Genomic DNA, 9,840 nt, shown 5'->3' on the forward strand with positions numbered 1-9,840 from the left:
AAGCACTTAGCCGTAGTTAGACGACTCGAGGAACCTCCTCTGTGCCATTGCGGAGATCGAGCCGTGATAAACCCTGACAATACGTTAGAGTTTGTATGTCTAAACAAGCATGAAGTAAGTGCAAAGTGTATGTGTTAAAATATTGAGCTATATGTGTCATGTACAAATGTCACATTATTTAGGTATATTCAATGGTAAAGTATCGTTTCAAGGAGTGGTTGTATGGTCCTAAGAACAAATGGCTCAAAGAACCTTCAAAAGCAAAGCAAAAGAAGAAAGAAAGGTTAATTTACAAAGCACCGCCAGTCAAGTGCGAATGTGGTGTTAAATCCAACTACGGTCTAGTCCCTTCGGAGCTTGGAATATGCCATTATTGCGGCCATATGATTGGCTATGATGAGGTTGGTTATTTTTATGGTAATCATGAAATCGTATTTTGTTTCTTTTGCTAAGACATATATGATATAATTTATCGTTTGAATAGAGCACTAGAAAATACAGGTGGGAATGTTATAATGGTCAAGCTAAGTTCTTGGATGAATTGAAGGGGAAGCAAGTAATTGCACAAAAGAGGAGATATAGACCTGACTACGTCAACCTTTTCGTTAAACATCACAAAGACAAGATGCGTGAGTTTGCTAGACAACGCGGTATTTGTAACCCGATCGACGTTGGGCTTATCAAATGGGGATTAGAGAGACGGATGATATTAGAGGAGGAGAGGGCAATGAAGGAGGCAAGGGAGGAGACAAGATTACAAATGCAGGTCTTGAACGAGCATGTTGTTTCATTATGTGCCAGTGAGTACTTTGAAGCCTTTTTTTCATTGCCTGATTTTAAATGTAATATAGTCGAGTTGCTAACTGATTGTATTTTATACATGAAGGGATTGGATGCAGCGAGGACCATGTTGCAGAGGTGGCTCATGCAAGGTACGAGGAAAAGAAGTTAGATGAGCACAGAAAGCGAGCTGGTCACACCGTTGAATCACCGATTGTGTTATCTGATGAGGAGGACAAGGATGAGGACGACACTGCCAGACTAAGAGAGCTCATCGCTCTAGTAGAGGTAGGCTTGCAGGCGGAGGAGGATGACGACGCGTTCTTCACTCAGGCCATAGAGGCCGCAGATAAAGTGGAGGCCGCTTACTATAGGCGAAAGGCAGATCAGGGCAATGCAAGTGAGCCTAGCCACAACAACAGGGTTATGGTTGAGGATTAGTACTCGGATGACAAGTTGCTTACTCAGTATGTTTCTGACTGAGGGTTTTTTATTGTGCCGTCTCTTAGTTCCATGCTTTATTAATGATCAATGTAGCTATGTAGTAGAAATTCCATTGTGTTGTTTTATATTCCATTTGAACTATTGATGTATTGTACCCATGTGTCATGTACTCGGATTACCCATGATCGATCTTAAGTGATCACATCTGTTTGTATCATGCGTTTAAAATTTCTAAAATGAACATAATCGGGCGAAATTATCTCGAATACAGCACCGTAGCCCACTGGTTCTGCCGTGCCATAGCCTAGGTTCTATCGCGCTAGAGTCCACGGCGTGTCAGTGCCGCGCCATAGACGACGGCGCGGCAGTGACGCGGATAGATAACATCTAACTTCAATTGAGTTGTTGTCGGTGCTGTACAAAACTACAAGTGGTGTCGCGACCATGCTCAAGTTGAAACGAACATGAAGCAAATAAATGGACGACAAGTTGCCACATAACATTTTCATTGGTTTATGAGTCTACAAGTTTTCGACGACAATATTCGTTCGATATAAGTTCGACGTAATGAACTAAGTCCCAGAAATGTAAGGATCCCTCGAACGGCTCTTGGAAACCTCGTCGTCTGGTGGAAGAAGGGGGTCGTCGTACTCCACCTCAAGAAGGGGGTACAGCTGGTGCAACGTGAGAGGGGCCATCCTGTTATAAATTGATAAAAAAGGGTTAGAGTATTCAAATTAACAATATTCAGATTAACATTATGTAGCATTGTAAAATTTGAACTACTTGTTATGCAGTATGAACACAATATGAAATCACCTGCTGCCCTCGTCTTCTATGTCGGCTAGCCTTGTGACCAGATTATTTGCAAATAGAGCAAAGATTCCTGCCACGGGTCTCGTTGAAGTCTCCCCCACCGTACATGTCTTCGCCGTACCCTCTCATAGCGTCCATGTCCCCCTTGAGTCGCTTCTTTTTCCTTCTACCCTTCCCTACCTTCATTAGATCTAGATGCGACATGTAGTCATAACCATTATAAGGTGGCCACTGTGCCAGGTCAATGTATGGCTCGAAGCACATCTCCCAAATACTAACGGTGTTCGAACGGAGATACAAGGGTGACATATATGGCAGATCCTCATAGTTGTACCCGTGAACCCTGTAGGCCATGATCATATGAGAGCAAGGGGCATGCATGATCTGAGAGACGTTGCAACTGCACTGTACCTTTTCAAGATCAACTCAGTAGTTTCGTCCACCATAACGTTTGTCGCCTAAGCTTATGCCACCCTTGCCCCGTACACTAAAGATACGGCGGCGGGATCCATACGGCTTGACGGTGTGCTGCTTGGCCAATTCCTCAGCCTCCTTCAAATGTTCAGCTTCGGCCTTTCCAAAACGCCCCTGCTCAGCTATATTCCTCTACGCAAGTTTCCACCTCTTCACAAAATATTCGTTGCACTTATGAAATGAGAACTCAACAATTTCAGACATAGGCAACGATTGAACTCCGGTGAATACATGGTTGAAGGACTCCGAGGAGTTAGTGGTCATGATGCCATACCTAAACCCCCCCTCATCATATGCTAACGCCCACTGAGCCTTCTGTTCCATCTACGCCTCTAACCAGGCCTTTCCCGCTGCATTTACCATCTTGTCTAGTTCTCTCTTTGTCTCCTTGAACTGGTGCTCTGTATGTACACAACATAGAACCTTTACCTTGTCACATACCTCCTGCTTCTGCTAACATCGCCAGAAATTAGCGGCAAAGTGTCTCATGCACCATCTATGTACTAGAGACAGGAACCCATCTATATCCTTAGCTGTAGCATTAAGAAGCCCTACATGATGGTCTAAGATCAAACATATAGTGCGAGTTGGGCCAAGCACTTGCACATGTAGAAGCCGCATGAACCATGACCACGATTCATTCTTCTCTCCCTCTACCAAAGCAAAAGCCATGGGTACTATCTGGTCCTCAGGATCAACAGCAGCAGCCATCATCAAGGTGTCCCTGTACTTTCCTATCAAGAAAGTGCCATCAACAAGTATGACTAGCTGACAAAACTGGAATGCATGTTCCATTTGTGCGAACGACCAGAACACACGATAGAGGACATGCCTTAATGGGTCCCGAAAAAACATCCCTCCGGTGTCCATAAACTATTTCAAGCCAGGGCTGTAGTAATGCATTACACATAAGATGCGGGGCACCCTGTTGTACGTTTCCTCCCAAGTACTGAAAGGTCCTAATGGCTAGAGAGGGGGTGAATAGCCTAATAAAATTTCTACAACAACACTTAACAAACCGGTTAGACAATTATGAGGCGAAGCGAGTGTTGCGCTAGCCTACTCAAAATGCAAGCCACCTACCACAATTCTAGTTTAGATAGTGTCTATCCACACAACAACAAATACACTACCCTATGTTAGTGTGCTCTCAAATACTAACTAAAGAGCCACACCAACCAAGCAAACAAGCTCTCACAACTAGTTACACTAAAGAGCTTGATAACTAGTTTGTGATAATATAAAGAGAGTGATCAAGAAGGTTATACTGTCGTGTAGAGGAATGAGCCAATCAATCACAAGAGAGAATAACAATGGAGACCAATCACCTCGGAATCAAAGATAGACATAATGATTTTTTACCGAGGTTCACTTACTTGTCGGCAAGCTACTCCTCGTTGTGGCGATTCACTCACTTGGAGGTTCACGTGCTAATTAGCATCACACGCCAAACCCTTAATAGGGTGCCGCACAACCAACATAAGATGAGGATCACACAAGTCACGAGCAATCCACTAGAGTACCTTTTGGAGCTCCACCGGAGAAAGATCAAGAACCCCTCACAATTACCACGATCGGAGCCGGAGACAATCACCACCTCCGCTCGATGATCCTCGCTGCTCCAAGCCATCTAGGTGGTGGCAACCACCAAGAGTAACAAGTGAAATCCATAGCGAAACACGAACACCAAGTGCCTCTAGATGCAATCACTCAAGCAATGCACTTGGATCACTCCCAATCTCACTATGATGATGAATCAATGGAGTTGAGTGGGAGGGCTTTGGCTATGCTCACAAGGTTGCTATGTCAATGAAAATGGCCAAAGATATGAGCTACAGCCGGCCATGGGGCTTAAATAGAAGCCCCCACAAAATAGAGCCGTTGTACCCCTTCACTGGGCACAACGCGGGGTGACTGGACGCTCCGGTCCGATCGACCGAACGCTGGTCCTTAGCGTCCGGTCATATGATTCACATCACGTGTCCCCTACTTCAAATACTGTTCATTAGATTTCAACGGTCATCTGCTGACCGGACGCGTCGGTGAGAAAGTGACCGGACGCTGGACCTTAGCGTCCGGTCGTTTCAAGTAAGGTTCCAAACGTGATTTTTCCTGACCGGACGCGTTCGGTCATGCTTGACCGAACATAGCTAGCGTCCGGTCACACAACGTCTCCTCTGTACACCATACGTCAGTGTACGTCAGCATTGACCAGACGTAGCCTGCCAGCGTCCGGTCATGAGACCGAAATGCACGCCCTCTGCTGCCACTGACCGAACACGCTAGTCCAACCGAGATCAGCGTCTGATCACTTACAGTGACCTCCGTCTTTTCTGTCTAGGGCGCTGGTGGAGTTTCTTACCCTTGCACCTAAGTTTCACCACCCTTGATCAAATGTGCCAACCACCAAGTGTATCACCTTGTGCATATGTGTTAGCATATTTTCACAAACATTTTCAAGGGTGTTAGCACTCCACTAGATCCTAAATGCATATGCAATGAGTTAGAGCATCTAGTGGCACTTTGATAACCGCATTCCGATACGAGTTTCACCCCTCTTAATAGTACGACTATCAAACCTAAATGTGATCACACTCTCTAAGTGTCTTGATCACCAAAACAAAATAGCTCTTACAATTTATACCTTTGCCTTGAGCCTTTTGTTTTTCTCTTTGTTCTTTCCAAGTCCGAGCACTTGATCATTACCATGGCATCACCATCATCATGTTATGATCTTCATTTGCTTCACCACTTGGAGTGTGCTACCTATATCATGATCATTTGATAAACTAGGTTAGCACTTAGGGTTTCATCAATTCACCAAAACCAAACTAGAGCTTTCAATCTCCCCCTTTTTGGTAATTGATGATAACCCTTTCACAAAGATATGAATTTGAATTCAATTAAATCCATGATGCTTGTCCAAGCATATTTACCATGTGTAAAAGGATATGGACAAGTTTCATGAACCCCAAATGGTAGCAATTGCTCCCCCTACATATGTGCTAAGAGTTTGGATTAAAGCTTGCACATATGCTTAGATAGGAAACATAGGAGACAATTTCTACCAAATGATGCTAAGGTATAAAAGATGGACCTTTGAAGCGTGATACCAATTGGAGTGTACCATTATACCATCCTTAGCATCATGGTTAGCTAAATACCAATTGAACACTTGATATCAAGATACCACTTGAAAATACTTGGAAATGAAATCATTAGATATCCTATGCATGCTAGTTTTTTATTTCATCATTCAAACCCACAACTAGCATACACCACACAAGCATGGATATTTAGATTTAAAACTTATGCCATGCAAGCAAACATATGAGATGCGCATTCAAATGCACTATACAAGTTTATGAGCTTGCTCCCTCTACTTGTGTGTGCTCAAAGTTTTAATTGATCCCTTTCCTTTGTCATTTCTCTCCTTATCATTTATATCTTCATTTCTCTCCCCCATCACTATTCTTTGTACACTCATTTCTCCCCATTTGTCATCAATGATCACAAAGGTTTAAAAACTTAGATAGGTAGAGATTATCAATGTCAATCAATGGGGTGAGGATCATATTCCTAGATTTGGTTCAAGCTAGAATATTTACCAAAGATATTTAACTCAGTTTGATCCAAGGACAAGCTTCTTCACACCTCCAAATAAGGGTTATCTTGTACCATGTTGAGTTAAACACTTATGGTCCATTCTCTAGATTAAACACAAGGTTTACAAGCCCACAAACATGTTATATGCTATCACTAGATCAAGTCAAGCATAGGAGCAATAGTGATACCATATAAACATTAAATTTATTTGATTTTCATGAATGAGCCTAATAAGTAGGTCCTAATGAAATGAGGAATGACTAGATGCACTAAACATGTCCTTAGCAAGGATGTATGTCATGCCAATCAACTTTTACCTTTGATAGCTTGAAGGAGAGGCATGTCATGTAAGTGGGGGGGGGGTGCATCAACACATATTTGAGAAATCTAATATGTTCAACTCATTTCTTAGCTTGCAAAACCTTTTCTCATCCAATGGCTTGGTGAATATATCGACAAGTTGATCTTCGGTGCCTATACTCTCAATGCAAATGTCCCCTTTTTGTTGGTGATCTCTTATGAAATGATGGTGGATATCAATATGCTTTGTTCTTGCATGTTGTATCAGATTGTTGGTTAGTTTGATTGCACTCTCATTGTTACATAGCAATGGCACTTTCTTGAGCTTGATTCCAAAGTCATTCAAGGTGGCCTTCATCCAAAGAATTTGTGCACAACAACTACCGACGGATATGTATTCGGCTTCGGCGGTTGATAATGCAACACTATTTTGCTTCTTTGATGACCATGACATAAGTGATCTTCCTAACAATTGACATGTGCCCGAGGTGCTCTTTCTTTCAACCTTACATCCCGCATAATCCGAATTGGAGTAACCAACTAGCTCAAACTTTGCTCCTTTGGGATACCATAAACCAACATTTTGTGTATGCTTCAAGTACCTCAATATCCTTTTTGTAGCCTTCAAATGACTTTCTCTTGGTGAGGCTTGAAATCTTGCACACATGCATACACTAAACATGACATCTAGCCTTGATGTAGTCACATAAAGTAGGCTTCCGATCATAGACCGATACATCTTTTGATCCATCATGTTTCCACTTGCATCACTATCCAAATTGCCATTGGTTTCCATTGGTGTGCTAATGGCTTTACTTTCACTCATGTCAAACTTCTTGATCATGTCCTTGATGTACTTGCCTTGACTTACAAATGTACCATGTTTCAATTGCTTGATTTGAAGACCAAGGAAGTAACTCAATTCTCTAATCATGGACATCTCAAACTCATTAGCCATTATCTTTCCAAATTTATCACAAAAATCTAGATTGGTTGACCCAAATATGATATCATCAACATAGATTTGCAACACAAACAAGTCTTTTCCAATCTTCTTGATGAAAAGAGTAGTGTCAACCTTGCCCATTGTGAACCCTTTAGAGAGTAGGAAGTCCCTCAATCTCTCATACCATGCTCTAGGTGCTTGCTTCAAGCCATACAATGCTTTCCTCAACTTGTACACATGGTTGGGCTTCTTGTCATCTTCAAAACCAGGAGGTTACTCAACATATACTTCTTCATTGATGTAGCCATTGAAAAATGCACTCTTAACATCCATTTGATAGAGCTTGATATTGTGGGCATATGCATAGGCTAGCAAGATCCTAATTGCTTCCAATCTAGCAACCGGGGCATATATTTCTCCAAAGTCAAGACCTTCAACTTGTGTATAGCCTTGTGCTACCAATCTTGCTTTGTTTCTTACAACTATCCCATCTTGATCTTGCTTGTTTCTAAAGACCCATTTGGTTCCAATCACATTATGTCCCTTTGGTCTTTCAACTAACTCCCATACTTGATTTCTTATGAAGTTATTTAATTCTTCATGCATAGCATTCACCCAATCCACATCCTTCAAAGCTTCATCTATCTTCTTTGGTTCAAAGGATGACACAAATGAGAAGTGTTCACAAAATGATGCCAATCTTGATCTTGTTTGAACACCTCTTGAAATATCACCAATGATAGTGTCCAATGGATGATCTCTTGCAATACTTGTTGGTTGGAGCAATGGAACTTGATTGCTTGCACTTGCTTGATCATTGGGTTGAGATAATGTACTAGCCACTTGATCTTGATCAATATCATGAGAGCCACTTGCACTAGCTTGATTTGTGTCATCTTGCTTATTTGAGTTAGAGAGTACTTGCACTTGATCATCTTCATCATCAATCACTTACCTAGGCCTCAATTTACCAATATCCATGCTCTTCATGGCATTTGAATGTTGAATGCCTCTAACATCTTCCAAGTTCTCATTCTCTACTTGTGAACCCTTGGTTTTATCAAATTCAACATCATGAACTTCCTCAAGAGTACCACTATCCAAATTCCAAACTCTATATGCTTTGCTTGTAGTTAAATAGCCAAGCAGGAATCCTTCATCACATTTCTTGTCAAACTTGCCCAATCTAGTCCATTTCTTCAAGATATAGCATTTGCACCCAAAGACCCAAAAATATGCAATATTGGGCTTTCTACCATTCAAGAGCTCATATGGTGTCTTCTCTTTCAACTTGTGACAATAGAGACGGTTGCTACAATAGCAAGCCATGTTGATAGCTTCGGCCCAAAAAAGATTGACTCACATTGTATTCACTAAGCATAGACCTTGCCATATCAATGAGTGTTCTATTCTTTCTCTCAACAAGCCCATTTGATTGAGGTGTGTACTTGGCCGAGAATTGATGTCTAATTCTAAATTCATCACACAACTCATCAATTCTAGTGTTCTTGAACTCAATACCATTATCACTTCTAACTCTCTTGATGGTTGTTTCAAACTCATTGTGAATGCCCTTGATAAATGATTTGAATGTTGCAAATACATCACTTTTGTCCACTATAAAGAATACACATGTGTATCTAGTGTAGTCATCTACTATCACAAAGCCATATTTGTTACCACTAATGCTAGTGTATTGTGTTGGCCCAAACAAATCCATGTGCAATAACTCAAATGCTTTACTAGTGCTCATCATGCTTTTCTTAGGATGGGTGTTTCCAACTTGTTTACCAGCTTGACAAGAGCTACAAAGCTTATCCTTTTCAAACACAACATCTTTCAAGCCTTTAACTAAGTCATGCTTAATCAATCTATTCAATTGTTTTATACCAACATGACCAAGCCTTCTATGCCATAACCAACCCATGCTAGACTTAGCGAATAAGCATGTAGACAATCTAGCTTCACTAGCATTGAAATTAACCAAGTATAGATTCTCATATCTAAAGCCTTTAAAGATCAAGTTAGAGCCATCTACACTTATGATCTCTACATCATCTACTCTAAATATGCATTTGAATCCAAGATCACACAATTGAGCCACGGATAGCAAATTAAAATTCAAGCTCTCTACTAGCAACACATTGGATATGCTCATGTCATTGGATATTGCAATCTTACCAAGCCCTTTGACCTTGCCTTTGCCATTGTCACCAAATGTGATACTATCATAACCATCATTGCCATTGGTGTTGATTGAGTTAAACATTTTAGCATCACCGGTCATGTGTTGAGTGCACCCACTATCAAGAACCCAATGCCTTCCTCTGATTTTGTAATTGACCTATAAAAGAGGATCAATTCCTTTTAGGTACCCAAACTTGCTTGGGTCCTTGAAGGTTAGTAACCAAGCTCTTTGGCACCCAAATGGCTTTCTTCTTTGAGCCCATCCATGGTTTACCAATGAACTTAGC

This window comes from Miscanthus floridulus, chromosome 3 (assembly GCF_019320115.1).
Source record: "Miscanthus floridulus cultivar M001 chromosome 3, ASM1932011v1, whole genome shotgun sequence".
Classification (NCBI taxonomy): Eukaryota; Viridiplantae; Streptophyta; class Magnoliopsida; order Poales; family Poaceae; genus Miscanthus; species Miscanthus floridulus.